The sequence below is a fragment of the Aulonocara stuartgranti genome (genome assembly GCF_965226115.1).
Source record: "Aulonocara stuartgranti genome assembly, chromosome: 8".
NCBI classification, from domain to species: Eukaryota; Metazoa; Chordata; class Actinopteri; order Cichliformes; family Cichlidae; genus Aulonocara; species Aulonocara stuartgranti.
Window position 1 is genome coordinate 25,445,608 of NC_138959.1, and position 19,750 is coordinate 25,465,357.

A 19,750-nucleotide genomic window follows, 5' to 3' on the forward strand; every position below is an offset into this window, starting at 1 on the left:
TGTAGGCAGGCAATGTGTTCAAATAGCACACAACTTCAGTTTTTTTATTTCTATATGATGAACCCTGCATTATTAAGTGATAAGAACAAGTAATCTGATGTCCTGTAATCATTATGATGCTATAATTTGAGATACAATAAATAAAATAAGTTTTTGTACAAAGTATCGGTATCGGATCAGTATCGTCGATACCACCCTGAATATTACTTGGTATCGGATCAGAAAGAAAATCAGTGGTATTGCACATCACTAATTTCCACAGAAAATCGTGACGGTGCCTCTGCACTGTAAAAAATCAAACTTGCAATTGCTGAGCTTACAGTCATTTCTTTCACAATTCAACAATAAAAGCTGAGTTGCCCCATAATCTCAAATACATTAAGGGTTTCAACTAATCCTTTAATGTTTTGGAGCAAAAGATGGTCTCAGATGAAATTTATTGCTGGCAAAATGAATGAATTCAAGTTTTACATGAGTTGAAGCTGTTGGCGCCTTTCTGCGCCTGAGCACGCATGCGCATCTCATATTTGTGGATACTACGGGGTCTACTTTGCACTTTTGCAAGGACTGAAAGCCACCTGGCCGTCTGCCTTAATGCAAACACGAGCAGTGTTGCCAACTTAGCGACTTTGTCGCTATATTTAGCAAGTTTTCAGACCCCTTAGACTTTTTTTAGAAAAAAAGTCGCTAAAAAAAGACGTGAAAGCACGTATCGCTTTTACTCTCAAAAAGCAGCGGGTGCTGTAACGCAGTCAGTTCTTCTTTTACTCTTTTACTCTTATGCTGTTTTGTGGATCACAAGGTTTAAAACTACTTATAAACACACACACAAAGTAACTCCACCAGAGTTCCAATTTCGTGTCACTTGCCGGTCCAAGCCCGGGTAAAGGAGCAGGGTTGGAATTGTGACATTAAAAAAACAATAATTGCTAAAAGAAATTTAATTTGTAGTTCTAAATAAACTCTAAATGCATTTAGAACGTTTTTTACTCACTTTATGTCTCTTCCACGATGTTATTTCTCTCTCCAACAACATAGGTTACAATTAGATTAGCATGACCAATTATGCAAATTAGGTGATGACGTCATTTAGCGACTTCTAGCGACTTTTAGGACAACCAATAGCGATTTTCCTTACTGAGGAGTTGGCAACACTGAACACGAGGCTTTTTACACCAGGAGCTGGATGCAGCTAAGGTGTTCATCTCAACTTTCATCTCAACATATGAACTTTCTACGGACCGCACTAGCAAACACTCACGAGTAAAAAAAAAAACACCCCTTCCCTATTGGTGTTACTTTTTTTTTTTTTTTTTTTTTTGCCTGTCCCGTTTGGCTCTTTTGCCATCAGAATTATTGTCTAAAGGCAAAGAAAGATGCCCAACGGATTTACTTTACCAAATTGACCATCCCAGCCTTGCCATAATGGTCCATTTGATTCACCTTTTATTGTTTATTTTATTTTCACTTACTGAATATGGGACAGACTTGACTGGGGGAAAGAAGGGGAGAAAGAAAGAGGGAAAGAGAAACAGCTGAGAAGAGGGACGGGGGAGAAGGGCAAAAAACAAAAACCAACAGAATGGGCAGAAGAAGAAAAAAAGAAAGAAAAAAAATGCATATATCGATCACCTGGATCACCTGCTGAGAAAGAAAAAAGAAAACAAGCAGAAGAGAACAAGAGTAATAGAATAAATAACATCACAATGATATATGGGAATATGACAGTAAATACTAAATATTAAACATTACCGTATTGTGCAAACACTCTCCACTTGCGAGTAAAAAAAAAACACCCCTTCCCTATTGGTGTTAGATTGTACCATGTCAGCCAATTTAAAAAAAATGATGTGCCACTTAGTTGTTTAGGGAGAGGGGGAAGTTTTAAGAGTGACACCTGCGACGGAAAGCGGGCGAGCAAAAGAAAGAGAGCGCGAGTTTTCATATGTGAGACATTAGTGACGTTTAGCGTGTTTGGAGGCTAGAGTTAATGTGTAGTGTAGTTATTGTTTTGTATTGTGTGTCAGTTATACTGCTGAATGTCACATTTGCTCCAAAAAAGCCATCAAAAGCAGATTCCAGTGTAAACGCGGTTCCCACATGGAAAACAGGACTGATACACCTCCTGTTGTCAGACCTGCAGGGTCTTCTGTCTTATACTGCACACAAACTATTTTTTGGACTGGCACAAATAATTTGTGTGCCTTCTTATTTGATGCAGAACACCTGATTGTTCTGTAAATAGATTTAAATGGTTATATAAAAAATTGCATTTTTAGGTAAATAGTACCATATAACTTTGTTTGCATAACTTGTGCATGAACCTGAAGTTCCCAAATTGATATAAAAATTGTTAGTTTTCAAAAAAGTGTCCTCCTGAATGGGATTATAAGATAAGAAGCAGCGCTGTGTGTTTGGCAGATGGCAGGTCATGATGGACAGTTCAACTCTCATCCCACTCATGCCACTTTTTGTTATAAATGTTTTCATAAGTGTGCTACATTGGTTTTGCATCAAAATTACTTTAAAAAAAACCGACAAAACCATGAGCAATTATCTGGAATAACTCATTTTAACATCTTATTTCTTAAGGCTGTATTTTTAGCAACAATTAATGTGTTTTTAAAACAAAATGGTAGGTTTATAAATGAGACTGAGTCTTATTTGATTTCCTTGTTTTAGGTCTCAAACATAGTCCAGCATTGACGAACCATCAGTTTGGAAGGGTTACCGATATTTGTTCGCGACGACGAGACCAAACTCTTCTTAACATGTCTGGTGAGCATGCAAATCTACTCAATCTTCAGTTTTGGTTTACAGAGACTTATATGTACTGTTGTTAATTTTGCATAGGATACAGATCCAGTTGAGAGGGCAACCCGAGGTGTTACGGCGGGCATCCTCACTGTTCTGGAGGACTGCGTGGGACCCAACTCGCAGTCCACAGGGGTCAACACTGCCATTGTTTTGGAAGAGGACATTATTCTTGATGATCTGCCAGACCTTCCCACTGCCTTTGCCTACCTGTTTGGCCTACTTTATGGGCTCAACATGGAGTTTCCCAAAGAACTCAAGTACACATTTGTTTGCTGTATGGAAACCAGATAGAAGAGTTCACATCCTGCCATCTGATGTTTTCATCTGTTTGTTAGTGACTGTCAATCAAGATAGGTTTGATATTCTGACTGACAATACCACACCTTTAAAATTGGATGAGTAACATTTATTACAAAAATTTGACCTTTTTTTTGTTTTTGGAAAAGGACTTTATTTGTGGCTGAATGTTGTCAGTATGTTAAAAATGGCTCATCTCAAAACATTGTCAGTGGTGCAGTTGTGTTTGAACACAATATAGTTATTTGAAAATCAACATTGTGTAAATATTCATTAATACAACAGGGAGCAACTTATGAAAACTATAAAGGGTACTTTTTCTAGACTTTAGGAAATTGATTGGCAAAACAAAAAAAATGTTGTGTAAACTTTAGGAAATACATTGTTAAAACAATAAAATATGAGTTAAGAAAAAGCACAGTTATTAATCTTGTAAACACAAAAACATTAGTTGAAGCAACTTTTCTCCTAAACTTGAAATTATAAGTTATCCATCAGAACCCAAAAGTGTAAATGCAGTGGGTTGCCTTGAGTTTTTTTTTTTTTTGTTTTGTTTTTAATATCACAATGATATATGGGAATATAACAGTAAATCCTAAATATTAAACATTATTGTGCAGCACGTAAGATCGACAGGCACACAGTGTGCTTTGAGGCAGGAGCCAAAAAGGGTGTAGTTTGTGTGTGTGATCACCCGTGTGTACACCTGTGAGCATGGACGCGCTTGTTTTTTTTAAAAGGTTTCTCCATGTAATGATCTGCTAGGGAGTGTGGGGGGGCCACAGCCCCGTCCTCCAGGGCATGAAGCAGGTATGGAGGAGATCAAAACTCCAGACATCCAGAGGCCCCCAGAACACAAGAGACCAAGGAAGACCAACAGAGGGGCAGCCGCGCCACTGTCCCAGAAAGAGCTGAGGAGAGTCCCAGATGAGGGCTCACTCAGCAGCTGCGGAGCAGAAGCCAGGGGGAGTTGCAGTGACGCGCCCGTGAGCTCCGCCGGCAGCCAGCTGTGCCTGAGTGACCAAGCCCCAGACCAAGAGGCCGGGGACACCCCACCTCCGAAGTGGCCCGAGCGAGCCCCAGGCTCCAGGCCCCAATAAGCGGCCACCAAGGAGTGAGCCGGTGTGTACCCGGACGCCCATCCCCGGACACAAAGAACCACCAACGCACCGATGTCTGAGGGAGTCCGCCACCGGCAGGGGAAGTGGTGGTAGGGGGAGATAGGCCTCCAAACCTTGGAGGGCCTGAGATGTCCCCAGAGAGGTGGCGTCTGATACCCAACCTGACATATAGACACAGACATACAGGCACACACAGACACAAACATCCATTCCCACCCTCATGCTCTCATATGCACTCACTCCACACTCAACCAACGTGGAGACAGACATAAAGAGACGCTGTACACACGATCACACTCCCCAAGCGTACTCTACGAACCGGGTCTAGGTACCCTTGCCCCTGGAGGGGGGAACTGCACCCAGACCCAGGTGGTGTTACCCTTTTCCCTGCGGTGGGGAGAGGCAGACCACCCCGACTCCGCAGCAGCAGGGAGGCCCCACACTCCAGACCCCAGAATTGAGTTTTTAAGTTATCGCAACAATTTTTTTTTTTTTTTTACAGTGTGTGACTGTATCGGAGCCAACAAAATCACAGTGCCATGTAAGAATTTTTTAATAATGTCAGGGTTAAGAGATGAAAACTCCTGCTTATTTCTTTAAATGTCCATTTTAATATATAAATGACCTTCTGCCCACAATCCACCCCCGGTTTTGTAATATTTTTGTTATTCCTGCGAAGCCTGACGTGTCCTGTGGATTGAGACCGATGAACTGAATTGCATTGAACCTGGATGTTGTCTTACAATCGCAGCAGGGTTATTCAAGTGCAGCATTCAAGTTGCTGCCATTCAATGTGATCACTGCCATTTGCTTTTGATTTTTTGTCTTTTTTTTTGCTTTTCTTTTTTGTCTATTAATCCAATTAAATTGTCTGTTAAGTATGGTGTTGACCATGAAGTAGGACAGGCTTCAGATAGACCAGAGGTCAACTGGATGTAGCCCCAAACAGAAAGTCACTATGAAAGCAACAAAGACAGCAATTATCAGGTGTCTCCCTTCATAAATGCAGGTGTGGCGTATAGAGGAGAAGAGCCGGAGACCAAAGGCAGTCGGCTGCTAGAGGAGGACCGATCACCAACCACTTACCAATTCTGCTTGAACCATCAAGTGTATTTAATTCTGGCCCAGGGAAAGACGAACCATGGAATAGTGAAATCTCAATAGGTTATTCTTACTTTTAACCACCTGGGGGAGCTTGTCTGTATTTGCCTGTGGCTCTTGTGTTGAGCCCAAGGGCACATGACGATCCAGAGATTAACAAAGAAAAAAAAATGATGCTGAGTTAATCAGTAGAGAGACAGACAACCATTCAAACTCACATTCACACCTGTGGGCAATATGAAAATCCCTAGTTAACCTAACCTCATTAACTGCATGTCTTTGGAAGCCAAAGTACTTGGAGAGAACCTAAACAGACATGGAGAGAACATCAAATTGCAGACAAAAAGGCTCCAGGCAGATGGCGGATTTAAACCCAGATGTTCTTGCAATTAGCCAAAGGAATTCCTAATAATCACTGACCCAGCAAACAGACCCACTTGCCCAGAGTGGGCAGCAACGGGATGTTAACATGGAGAGAGAACAACAGAGACACAGGCCCCAGTTCTGCTGTAAAATGCAGAGCACATCTCAGTCCAAATGTGACAACCTATTGATTGGGCTACCTTCACTAAGTAGAGAGGGACCCCCTGTGGAGCCCTGCAGTATACCCACAACAGGCCCACACTTAAGGCATGAGCTGCCCTTGACAAACAAAACGTAGTTTAACAAACACTCCCTTGAAAATGGTCAGTTACAAGGCCTGGGATCAAAATAAGTTATTAGTAGCCAATATCCAAATTAAAAAAAAATAAACTGTGGATAACTATTTTTCTATTGTTTTTCTATTCTCTTACTTTTCTTTATTAATGACCCCAAAACTGGTAGCTGGTGGTTTATTCTTACCTGAAGTGCCCCATTGGTAGAGTTCATGTTGAGCAACCTGTCTGCTTCTTACTTTCTCTTCTTCAGGTAACTCCCACTGGTGTCCTGTGGCAGCTGTGAACTGGATTAATGCTGTCTCTCCTGGTTTTTGAGTCATTCTCAGATACCCTGCAAGGAGTTAAGTTCCCTGCTAAGTAAGTATTACTTTTCAGTGAACCTAGTTTACCAAAATTGTCTGCAAGAGATGGTATAAATTGCTTCTTTTCCCTAGAATACGTAATGAATGATATGCTTGGTTTTATTTGGGTGATAGAGAGCTGCTGATGCAAACAGATTTGCTTTGATCATTTTAAACAGATATTGGGAGAAATATTTTATATTTAAGAAAAGTGCCTTTAGGTGAGTTTGTGGAAACAAAATGTTGCATATCAAAAGTAAAAGTACCACTCTTACCTGTCTAATTTAATTTTTTTTATTAATTTAGTCAAATATGCATTGCTTTGATCTGTATAAGTCACATCCATTACATTTTATTATTTATTGTTTGTTTACTATTTGTTTTGCTATTATTTGCTTTTATTACTTTTAATAGATGATGCCTTTAAATTGTAAATGATGTGGATGCATGTGCAGGAAGCTGGCTGTTTACCATGATGACAGATGTGCAAACTTAGATCAAAGCTACAAAACTTATCATATTCCAACCATCTTAATGTGGACAGAATAATTGTTAGTTGAGGAGCTGCAGCTGTCCGATGAATGCAGAGGTTTAAAGTACAATATTATTCCCTGAAATGGGAACAAAAGTCTACTTTATTGGGAAATTAAAGAGAAAAATTATTAAGGATTACTGTGTGCTGCGGAGTATTGTTGATCAGCAGACTCCTGATCAATGTACTGTGACACACAATGTTGTTAGTAATGTACAGCCAAAGTCTATCACAACAAAAGATCAGGCATCAAATATTACAGAATGGAGTATCTTCATACCTAACCTGGTTTCAGGTGTCTTCCATGGATCAGTTATTCCACTTTCTGTTTTTTTGCAGGCTATCAGCATTCTTACTATTCTTTAAGGAAGCTGTCGAAACTTGTTGCAGGGTTTTTTTTGTAATTCCACATAAAACGATCGCGCTCAGTAAAAGTGAAGTGTATTGTGTGTGCAAGTTCCTTTTGAGATGCTCACTGATTGCACAGCTTTAAACAAACTAACCTGACAAACACTGAAGCTTAAAAACATTCAGCTTTTGTTAGAGCATTTTAAAAGTTTGCTTTCACTCATTGTTTGCATAAATGACTGCTATGGTTGTTTTCTCAAATTTTATGATGATCTTAAATTACACAATAAAAAATAAATTAAGACTACAAAACCCTGTTTCTAAAACAGCAACACTTTTTTGCTTCCTTCCAGTTTTTAAAGACATTGAGGCTTCCAGGATGTTCTACCTGTGCATATGCTTGAGTCTGCTCTTTGCTCTACAAAGCACTGTATCATCAGATCAAGGTAATTATACAATGTGTGTATCAAAAATAGAAGTATTGCTATTCATGTAAATGCATTAGAAAGAAGAAATATAATAATATCATTTGGTGCTTTTTTTGCTTTCAGCTGTGTCAGTGAATTGCAGCAAGACTGCAGAAGTTAGACAAAGTGTGACTCTAAATTGTACCATAAATTGGAAAGATGGCTCAAACTGTAGCGTTTTTGATATATATATACCGTGGAGAACAAAAATGAGCCCATACAATGTTACAGGAGTTTGACAAAACACATCTGTAAAGGGGATCGTCTGAAGTATGTCTCAGTGACCGTCCCAAGTGTCACGAAAGAGATGAACGTTACAGTTGAAATCAGGTCAGGCTGTGGTATGGCTAAATCCCATCCTGCACAACTATTCCCTTCTGCAGGTTAGTAAGTTTCAGTAATATCATCAGAAATATACAGTACTGTGCAAAAGCTTTAGGCAGGTGAGAAAAAATGTTGTAAACAGAGAATGCTTTCAAAAATGGAAAAGTTAATAATTGATTTTTGTCAATCAACAAAATGCAGTGAATGAACAAAAGAGAAATCTCATTCAAATCAATATTTGGTGTGACCACCCTTTGCCTTCAAAACATCATCAATTCTTCCTGGCTAAGAGATAAGAGATAAGATAAGAGGAGCCTCTGTTAGTCCCACACGTGGGAAACTAACCACAGATTTTCTGTGGACGTAGGCTTCCTCACATCCTTCTGTCTCTTCATATAATGCCAGACACACACAATGATATTGAAATCAGACCTCTGCGGGCGCCATACCATCGTTAGGGGTCGTTGTCCTGCTGCACAATACATTTGGGGCCAATAAACAATCATTTATATTTCTGAAAGCATTCTTTGTTTACAACCTTTTTTTTAACACCTACCTAAAACTTTTGCACAGTACTGTACATTTACAAGAAATATGTCTGTGAATTAATATTTTGTATTTCAATTGTATTTCATGCTCATGTTAACTGTACTTTAATAAATGTACTTTACTTTGTCAGCTTCAGGAATGCAGGAGAAGTCACATGCGATGGCCGTCGTACTCTGTGTTTTTCCCACAGCTGTGTCCATTTTCTCTCTATAGAAGTCACAGACACACAGAAATGTAAGTGGCACAGATTCTGCACTGTGAATTAAAGACTGATTGTGGTGTTATGTGGCATGTATTTGATGTATGAATGTGGATCCACCTGCTTCCCAAAAACATTACTGTCATTACTCGATAGGTTTATACAAACAACAACAACGAGCACAGCTGCAGCTGAATATTGTCTGCTGTGCTCCTGAGAGGAGCTTTGTTACAAAACTACTGTTTACTTTCATTCAGTGATGTGTGAACACTGCCTCTGTACTGTACACAAGCCTACAATGTCTCCAGTTAATGGTGGGATAGTGTGACCACAATAAATTCTAAATATTGTATAATCTGTTTGTTTGTTTGTTTGTTTGTTTGTTTGTTTGTTTGTTTGTTTGTTTGTTTGTTTGTTTGTTTGTTTGTTTGTTTGTTTGTTTGTTTGTTTGTTTGTTTGTTTTTGGAGGGTATTTTATATTTGATTACATGTGGAATAAAACCTGAAAATCTCTCTGTTACGTCCCCCCACCACATTACAATCTAGCATCTACAAACTGCACCTTGACTAGTGTACAAAGAAATCTAATTGTGTTACTGTAATGTGGCCAGCTAGAAACAGACCCTGATGATGTCACTAGGGCTGTCTCAGCTATGTCTGGAAAACCTGTGCTGCAATCTTGCTGGCTGTTTTACAAAGATCATAGCCACTCCTTAAGCAAGAGGAAATTATGAGATGTCAGATAAATAGTCAATTTTCAGTCTGCTTGGACAACCACATATTTGATTCTGGCCCAATGTACGATCACAGATAATTCTTCCATTCAGCCAAGGAACTGGTCAAAAACACGGCTCCATTTGAAGCTGAGCTGACGGCACATGTGTCAAAAGAAAACCAAGACATTGAGAGACAGAGTCAGCGAGGAAAAAAACAAACAGAATAACCTTATTTTATGTTTTTATTTTACTAGTTAATAAGCAAGTGTACCCCCGGGTCCAAAACATACATACAAATACACTATACATAAGGGTTAGAATATAATATATATAAATGCACAAATTAATTACATAATCACGTTGAGGCAGTTACCTAACAGCAGAAGCATAGTCCAACCTGTTATAATACTTTGTGATATGTCGTTATATATGATGTCATTTTTATCTATTTGTTTACAAACGTCAGGAAGTCACAAGCAAAGTCAGGCCGATGTCACAGAATGTCACATGATATTAAATATAGGCTGGCAAATCAGCATCTCTCAGTGGGCAATCATAATACAGCAGTTTTCTTTTCATTTGTGGATTAAAGCTGCTGTTCATATTTGTGGCCACCAAATGTCACCAAAGAAGCATGTGTTGAAAAGCTTTTTCAATACATGAGCCGGTGCTGCAGAAAGCTTCATTTGGCCATTACCAACTCCTCATAATAAGAAACAAAACACCACAAAAGTTCATACCAGGCTTCACTGCTACAGTAAAGAATAACCCTTCCTTATAAAGCAGCAAAGTCATCAGGAACAAGTGTGCGATTCACACAAGGTGTGTGGAGACCAGTTTCTAGTTAAGTGACGAGGATGGAAAGAGAGAGGACAAGAGGTTGTGGAAGAACAGAAAGAACAAGCGAGGTGAAAAAAAACATTGTTTAATAAAACAAGGGTTTGTACAGTATGAATTCAGAAACTTTAATATAAAGCAACTCTATTACCAGTTTACTTCATGTACAGGTATATTGAATGGCAGCCTGAGTTTCTAGTGTCTGTACTGATTAATGCTACTTTAAGTGCTCAATGATTTGTATGTGATTCTGTGTAAATATGAGACTGCACTCATGTTGTGCGTGTATCTCATCTGATCTGCTTTGCCACAAATAGTTCTTTACCTTGAGCCCTTGCCTTGGGTATGGTAACTAAAGGCTCCACCCTGAAAAGGGTGGATGAGATTGAAATGTCTGATTATTCACTCTGAATTATTCTTAGACACTACAATAGGTCATCCAACTGATTAGGTTGCTTTTCAAGATAGCCTTATAATGTTTATTCAGTTGAGTTGAGGTTTGATGATGAGGCTGATTACATTTGCAAACAGCATATTTCATTAACATAAATTACAAGGCACTGCATGCATAAAAGTTTCAACTTAGAATCTCCCCCGCTGTCATATATTTGTCATGTGAAGCTCTAAAAAGTCTGAACCTCTCTGAAACAAGAGCTGTCTCATTTCAGTGTAGACACTCTGATGATGCTGAAGTTGATGTAGCCGCCATTATGTCGCCCATTTGTTTTGGGTTTTGCGTTTTTAGCTTCAGTGCTACCTCCTTGGCCCGCATAAATATTTAGAGGCGAGGCTAGAATGTATGTCACGAGCTAACATTCGCAAGTACCCCGAGGAAATGCAGTTTCCTCTTTCATTTCTTGAGTGTGCGTCTTGGTTAGCATGAGCATGCTCAAATGCAGAATCAAAATAAGTATATTTACCTGGTACAAAAAGGTGTTTTTAGCATCTGGCTTCCACTACAACTCAACAACATTAGTGCTGCTGATATTTACTTGTTTGTGATTTTGTGGACGATTTCCTGTCTTTAAACTGGCAAACGAATAAGATTAAGTTCCTTCAGAGGGCGTTCAGCACAGATTTAGATCACACATTAGATTGTTGATGTGATTGGCACTCTGTCAGTAAAAGTGAACTGAATCGAAATAGTTTGGCTCAGCATCAGCGCTACAGTCATGAGTAAACGTTTCTGTTCTCTCCGTGAGATTTCTTATGCAACACCTGCTTTGGCACCTATTTCACTTGTAAAGTGAAATAGGTGCCAAAGGAATGTAAAACCTGCTGCAGGGAGCTCTGTGAGGATTTAAATGACAAGCCGGCAGCAAGGTTGATGACTTCCTGGAGTTTTTTATCACCTTTACCCAGAAAAGTAGCTTAGAGTCAAAAGACTCTGCAGTTGTGTGGTTCCGCACACATTAGCTTCAGCTGCTGGTTTGTTTGTTTTGGATTTTTTTTTTTACATCAGTCATGTAGATTTATCATGTAGGGTTGAGTCATCCTGCAAGAAAATGGTAATGTTAAATAAAAGCCTTTGTGAATAATAAAAGGATACATTTGAGTTTTGTATAATCTGTTCAAAGTGGTTTCTGTTTTACAAATGCAGTGAATGGCGGTGCATTGTTTAGTGCTGGCACTTTTTCTGCAGAGTTTGTGAACAGGTCAGAGCTGTTGTTTGTTACGTTTCTTTGTTCTCCCTGTGCCTGTGTGGCATTTCCTCCCAGCACTCTGGTATCCTCCAAAGGCATGTTTGGCAGTTTAACTTGTGATTCTAAACTGGTTATGGGCATGTTTGTGGGGGTGTATGGTTGTCTTTAACTCTATGTCAGCTTCACGCTTTATTGAGAGGATAAACGGTCAAAAATGAATACACTACCAGTCAAACTTTCTCATTTAATGGTTCTTCTTTATTTTTACTACTTTCTACATTGTAGATACATACTGAAGACATCAAATATAGAGAGCGGGATATATGGAATTATGCAGCAAAGCAAAAATACTGATAAATAACTCTGAATATATCTTATATTTGTCATGGTCTACGGTGGGTGGCTGGAGTTTCCATTAGGCTCCTGAACTGACCTGGGATCCGCCCCTGGGCAGGGCCAACTCCAGCTCCTGCACACCTGGAGCCTATTGCAGGCTATCAAGCCAGAGGGATTTAAACCACACATCGATGTTCACTCACTGCCAGTTCGTCATCAACCCATGTTGGTAACAGGTCTTGTGTTTCAAGTTCTCGCTGTGATTCATCTTACTAACAAAGACTCTTTTGTGCTACAGTTGCTGTACCCACCCTGGCTCACTCCACCTCCGGACTCGGAATACCTAGTGATCATTTTGGAAATCCCTCTGTGCCTCACCTGCCTGCCCTCCTGCCATCACACTCCATCTGGAGCCCCGGATCTCAGGTCAGCCTTTCCACGCCACTCAGCCTCCCCTGGATCTTCATCATCCCCCTCTCAAACACTCCAGGTCCCTAACTGCAAAGTAAGAATTGCTGCTCTTATACTGGCCACTTCTGAGCTGCCTTCACTACCTGCCTAACTTCTATATCCTCTCCCCTCAGTGTGACTGTTCCCCACTCAGCTCCGTTCCACTTCTCAGGCCTCGTTCCCTCGCCCTAGTCACGTTCCCCTGGGCACGCCACACCAAGGCTCCACGTCCCGTCATTTTCTGTCTTTGCCACGTTTCCCTTTTTTTTGTTCCCCTTGCACTTAACCGTAATAAACTATTAAATCATCTACCGTCTCCGCTCTGGGTTTCTGCACCTGAGTCCTATTCAGTACCGGCCATCCGCCGCCGTGACAATATTTTAGATTCCTGAAAGCAGCCACCCTTTGCTTTGTCGACGGCGCTGCAAACCCTTGGCCTTCTTTCAGTGAGGTTCGTGATGTAGTCAAATGAAATGGTTTTCACTTCACATGTGTGCCTTCTCAAGGTTCATTGTGAGACCATCAGATGTGTTGTGCAGAAGTCAGGTTGGTACACAGCTGACAGCCCTATTTGACAGCGATTAGAATTCATATTATGGCGAGAACCAATCAGCTAAGTAAAGAGAAACAACAGTCTGACTGCTTGCTCAAAGGGGGTCATGTGATTGTTGGGTTTTCCTCTGTATGTATTATTGTAGGGTCTCTGCCTTGCAACATAAATCACCTTGAGGTGACTGTTGCTGTTATTTGTTTCTGGATAAATAGAATTGAATCATTAGTTTAAGAACTGAAGCTCAGTGAGTCCAGAAAATTGCTAAAACTTTGAATGTGTCCTCAAGTGCAGTGGTGAAAAACCATTAAGCGCTGTGATAAAGATTAGGGCCCAGATAAATGCCACACAGAGTTCCAGGAGCAGACACTTATTTACATCAACTGATCAGAAGAAACTGTGCGAATCAGATCTTTATGGTCTAAAACCACTGATAAGAAACCATTGCTAAGGAAAAGCAACAAGCAGAACAGCTTTGTTTGGGCAAAGAAACACAAGGGATGAACATTAGACCTGTGAAAATCTGTGTTTTTGTCCAAATTTGAGATCTTCGTTTCCAGTCGCCGTGTCTGTCTGCGACACAGAAAAGGTGAACGGATGGTCTCTACTTGCATGGTTCCCACCGTGAAGCATGGAGGAGGAGGTGGTATAGTGTGGGGGTGCTTTGGTGGTGACACTGTTGGAGATTTATTCTGAAGGCACACTGACCCAGCAACAACATGCCTTCCCATCCAGTTTAGTTCTACCATCATTTATTTTTCAACAATGACCCCAAACACACCTCCAGGCTGTGTAAAGGCTATCTGACCAAGAAGGAGAGTGATGGAGTGCTGCGCCAGATGGCCTGGCCTCCACAATTGCCTGACCTAAACCCAATCGAGGTTCGGTTTGAGATGGACCGCAGAGTGAAGGCAAAAGGCCAACAAGTGCATCTCTGGGAACTTCTTCAGGAATGTTGGAAACCTATTTCAGCTGACGACCTCATGAAGCTCATCGACAGAATGCCAAGAGTGTGCAAAGCAGTGATTAAAGCAAAGGGTGGACATTTTGAAGAATCTAAAGCATGAAACATGTTTTGAGGTATTTCACACTTTTTTATTTTCTACATAATTCCATATGTGTTCATTCATAGTTTTGATGGCTTCAGTGAGAGTCTACAATGTAAATAGTCATGAAAGTAAAGATAAACCATTAAAGGAAAGGTGTGTCCAAACTTTTGACTGGTAGTGTACACGTGAAGGTATGAAAAAAACTCAAAGCAAAAATGTGTGACAGCTAAGTCTGTATGAGTTCCCTCTTTTACCTTTAAATTAACTAATAAATTAAAGTGAATGGTGGCACAGTGGGTAGCACTGTTGTTGCGAAGCAAGAAGGTCCTGAGTTCCGGCTTCCTCCCACCGTCCAAAGACATGCACCCCCTGCGACCCTGAAGAGGATACGTGGATGGATTGATTAAACTGGCATTAGCAATAAAAACAAGACTACAACTTATGTTCAATACTAATTTGTATTATATGCTGATTAAAAAATATAATATATGAAAATAAAAGAATGAAACTAATAACAGCATTCTCATTAGAAAGCATTGTCTTTAACCTTTGCTTATTTCTTTTATTCTTACCTGAAAGGCCTCACAACTAGTTTTTGAATTCAGTCTGTTTTTTAACTTACCAACCAAACTTTTAGTAAAATCTAAAAAATCATTTCAAGCCAGTGTTATTCACTGACGAAGAAAAAAAGCATTTAGATCCAGTTCATTTGTTCTCTCATAAATGAAAAGTGTCACCTTAGACCCTGTTTTAAGGAATGTGTTTGCTTCTTGTTTTCCATTCTTCTTTGCCAATAAGTCTTGTAATCTCTGCAGGCAGTTTCATTTCACCTGCAAGAAACTCCCCCTGGTATCATGTGTCACCTCGACTGGATAATCTAATCTGCCCTGATTTTTTACGACTCATTCACAAATGTTGTCCAAAGAGAGACGTTCTCTACCAAGTAAGTATTAATCCTTTTTTTATGTATTTTAACTAATTCTACATGCTGGTAATTGTTAACAGTCTCGTTTTCTTTCAAAAAAGGTTATAAATCATATGCATCTTTTTATCAGGGTAATCAAGTCATTTAAATGTAAATAATGTTGCTTAGAAAACCTTCAACAAATTGCTCACATAGTAAAAGTTACTTCTTTACTTAATGCTTAAAGAAATTTACAAAAGCAAAATTTTGACTAACAAAAAAAAAAGTGCTTATTATGTAAAAAGGCTCATTTGGGGTATCTAAATTTTTATTACTATATCTATCTATATAAAAAAAAAGTGAATACAACAATTAATTCATTTTATTAGTTTAAACAAAAATTATTATATTTTGTGATTTACAGTTTCTACACCTTACTACTAAATGCTTTCCTCTGTTTTTCTTTCTGCATCTGACAAGCTGTAATTTATAAGCAATCTATGCCACTTGTAGCTAGAAGCTAACAGGTAACACGAGTTTCCAGGCAAAAAGGAGAAAGAAGAATATTAATAAGGAAGTACTAGAATAACTGCAGCACTCCATGAATGCAGAAGCATAAAGTGTCGGAATATGAATCTGCTTTTATTGGGGAAACCACCAAAAATGCTTCTTGGGTGCTTTTCACTGTCATCCAGGAGACTGTTTAACAATATTAAGTCATCCTAATCTGGGGAGTCTTACAGAATACAGAAGAATGTACCGAACACATATGCTCAGAAGCACATAAAATGTGACACTAAAAAAAAGAGGTGGGATTATTCCAAACAGTCCATTTTGTCCGTTAACACCCGTAAAGTTTTCTGTTTTAATTCTGCAAAGCTATGAATCTGGTCTCAGTAGTGCCACGCGACTTGATGATGGCACATGACCTACAGAAGCTCCTGTTTGAACCAACATTCTTGGCAGCTGTTGTGGAGCTGTTCAAACTTGTCAATCTCACAATTGTTTGGTTTTCACAGCAAACTAAAGTAGGAAGCGTGACTCCACATGTGACAGAAGATACAATGCGTGTAACACTGCTGATATGTCTGTTTATGTCTTAATAGAACTATTATAATCATATGTTACTGTCGCTGCTGTTTTTCTTGCATTCTCAAATGATAGAAATTTAAATGATTTTTTAGGTATAAGCACATTTTACTTTATGTTTAATGTGTCAAAGAGAACATGTTTCTTGTGTTTTCTAAAACAGCATGACTTTATGTGAACCTGCAGTAATGACTTTGTTCTTTCCAGCCGTTTGGGGTGAGGTGAAGCTTCCAGGATGTTGTACATGTTGACATGTTTGAGTTTGTTCTGTGCTCTACAAAGAAGTGTTTCATCAGATGAAGGTATTTCTATACTGCTTGTACCAGATATGTTACTAATAGACATGAGCGCTCTAAAGGAAGAAGAAATTGAACATCAAATATTTCCTTTCTTTCAGCTGTGTCACTTAATTGCAACAACACTGTCAGTGCTACAGCTGGAGAAAATGTGACTCTAAATTGTTCCATAACTTCGACTTTTGGAGGGAAAGTGTGTACTGGTCAAAAGTATGACTGGCATAACACAAATGGCAACAAACTATGTGAAACTGATGCCACAAAATACACCTGTGCATGGGATGCCCTTACCTACCTGTCACTGACCATCTCAAATGTCCAAGAAGAGGCAAATGTCACAGCTGAAATCGTGTCAATCTGTGGAATGGTGAAATCACTTCCTGTCAGAGTACAGCTAATCATTGGTGAGTGTATGTTTAGTTCAGATATCCAGAATAAATTGTTGTCATTGCCACTGTTAAAATAACTGCAATTTACTATCCAGATCCAAAAACGGACGTTTTCCAACCAACAACACCACCAGATAACGGTAAGCTGAAAGACAACGACTTAACCATTGTACATTATTACATATTGTAACAAATTTTATTCAGTGAATCAGTTAGAATAACTGTATTCCACTTCCATGCGTGAATCAGGTCCAGGAACAGAACGCAGCGAGCAGCGGGAGGAGTCAACACGCGTGACCACCATTGTACTTTGTGTTTTTGCCTCTGCTGTAGTTGTGTTCATTTTGTATTTCCTGTATAGAACTTACAGACGCAGAGTAAGAGAGAGGACAGTGACATACACTGCACCAGTCAGTAAAGACTTCACGGTTGTTTAAAAATGTATTTTTTCTTTGTATGATTGTTTATCAGTGCGAGGGGAATATGAATGTATATGAATGTATGTGACATATTTTCCATTTGTAAAAGATGCTGCTCATCACTGCTGACTCTTTGATCATCATATTGTTTGTTTGTTTTTTATTAACCTTTTTTTTTTATTAGACTTCTTTGATGTCTTATATACAATATATAGATATACAATAACAGGATGTGAATAACAGAGCGTTCACATGACTTTCAGTCTGCTCAGTAAAATGAAACAATTATGGGGAAATTTAAGAACATTTGGGACTGAACCTGTTATGTGTCTGATGAATGTCTACAGATTTGTCACAGCTCTGACTCTTCATTGTGTGAACATCAGGTCAATTTTGTTTACTTATCATCCACGATCTAATAGGGAAATGATCCAAAGTTGAATTACATACTTACTTTGTAAATCCACTGATGTTTCTGTACCTTGACTTCTTTACATAATTGTGACCACAGCTCACAGTAAAAATCATCCAACTGTTACTTTAGGTTGTGATGGATGAATGAATGGACAGATGGGACTCTCGTGGGCTGTGGATAATGCATTTCCCTGTTCCACACATGGATTTTTTGCCACCTGTGTAGCATTATTATATGTTAACTCAAGTAAACTCAAAGACTGTGGCAAGACAGTCCGTCCACATCGTTACATCATTACAGTGCTGCTGTTTTTGTTGCACATTGGTTGGCACATTATCAGACATATACTTCCTTCAGAAATGACAGAGAGCAAAAAAAGAGCAAAAGGAAGATTGACTGGTAATATTTTTCCAGGCCTACGTGTAAACCACTGTTTGTTAAGATGTTAGCCCAAAATTAAATGCCAGTGTTGTGTTTATAGATGTTTACAGCTAACACCTAATGCTGGAGTTAAAAGAGTCACTTGTCACTACAAAATAACTGTAAATGTAATAACTGTGTAAAATTGAACAGTGTTTTGTTCAAAATACACTCAACTTGTAACAAGTCTTTCAATCAAATGTGTCATGGGTTTTTTTCATCCCATTTGAAACTATTCAAGCCTCCTGAAATGACCCATACGAGCATTTCTCCCTGAAAGGATTAAAGAGAATCTGTGTTAGGTGAACCTTTAGGTCAAGTGACATACAAAAAAAAGTTTTTAAAAATTCTTTCATGTAGTTTCAAAAGACAGTGAAGCTTCCATGATTGACTCAAACATATCCACAGGTAGAACACCTGGAACACCTGGAACCTGGAACACACTGGAACACTTTTCTATTATCCCTTCACTTTCAAGCCTCAGCAGTTACTTTTTCACAAGAGGCATGAAAGGTTTAGGTACTCGTCTGACTGCGTGAACTGCATATGGCTGTGCATCTTGTTTAAGAATTATTTTAACTGGTTCAGTTTTTCATAGTCTACTTGTACCAAAACAGTACTGATGTTTTCCACTCATCTGCTGAGTAAACTGCTATTTTGCCCTTTAAACATTATAGACTTTAGGAAGTGTATTAAAGGTTTCTTCACTTCTTACAGTCACATATGGTCCAGTATCTATTTTTAATGTCAGAGGAACATCATCAATGTTCATGGTGACAGTTCACTTATCCTGGCTATTTTTTATTTATTTTTTTTTTTTTTTGCTGTTTTTGAAGTCACCTCATGCATGAGAATATCACCGGGTTAACACGAGACATTATTTTATGTATACTGTTGGCCAAGCACAATAAAAATGACCGTTTTTAAATTAACTTTGCAAACATCACAGATGAAATATTTGGGGTTTTATTTCCTGGACTGAACCACTGTACTTGCTGTCATTGCTGAACATCTGCCCCCCTTCCTTCTCTCACATAACTGTATGAACACCGAATGGTGTGCCATTCAAAATAAAGTCAAAATAAAGTCTCAGCAGGGCTGATGGCTATTAATAACTGAAATTATCTCACAGACCAGATGTGGATCACGGGCTGTATGTTTGTCACCACTGACCTAATCTGCCCTGTTTGTTATGACTCCTTTTCAAATGTTCTCCAAAGACAGAAGTTCTCTGCCAAGTATCACTGCTTCTTTTACATATTTTAACAAAATTCTCTTCATGCTAGTGTTATTTGGCTTTTCTTCCCTTGACAAAGTCATGAAACATATGCATATTTTTATATGCAATGCAAGTCTAATAATGCAAATAGATTTGTTTAGATAACCTAAATTGCTCACAAAGTTTTATTTAAGAAAATTAAGTTTACAAAAGTAAAATGCTGAGTATCAAAATTAAAAGTTCTTATTATGTAAAGAGACGAA

At 39.0% G+C, this 19,750-nt stretch overlaps 3 long non-coding RNA genes across 3 annotated transcripts; all 3 read left to right on the forward strand.

Annotated features, from left to right (window-relative positions):
* Positions 1 to 6,195: 6,195 nt before the first annotated feature.
* Positions 6,196 to 8,063, forward strand: LOC309712881. The gene is made up of 3 exons (XR_014278441.1): positions 6,196 to 6,352; positions 7,570 to 7,662; positions 7,768 to 8,063. It is a non-coding gene; the product is annotated as an uncharacterized lncRNA (long non-coding RNA).
* A 4,276-nt stretch (positions 8,064 to 12,339) lies between these two features.
* LOC309712789 lies at positions 12,340 to 13,046 on the forward strand. The gene is made up of 2 exons (XR_014278380.1): positions 12,340 to 12,512; positions 12,586 to 13,046. It is a non-coding gene; the product is annotated as an uncharacterized lncRNA (long non-coding RNA).
* A 483-nt stretch (positions 13,047 to 13,529) lies between these two features.
* On the forward strand, positions 13,530 to 18,468 carry LOC309712788. The gene is made up of 6 exons (XR_014278379.1): positions 13,530 to 14,367; positions 15,152 to 15,279; positions 16,537 to 16,631; positions 16,727 to 17,029; positions 17,110 to 17,154; positions 17,264 to 18,468. It is a non-coding gene; the product is annotated as an uncharacterized lncRNA (long non-coding RNA).
* The last annotated feature ends 1,282 nt before the right edge of the window (positions 18,469 to 19,750 follow it).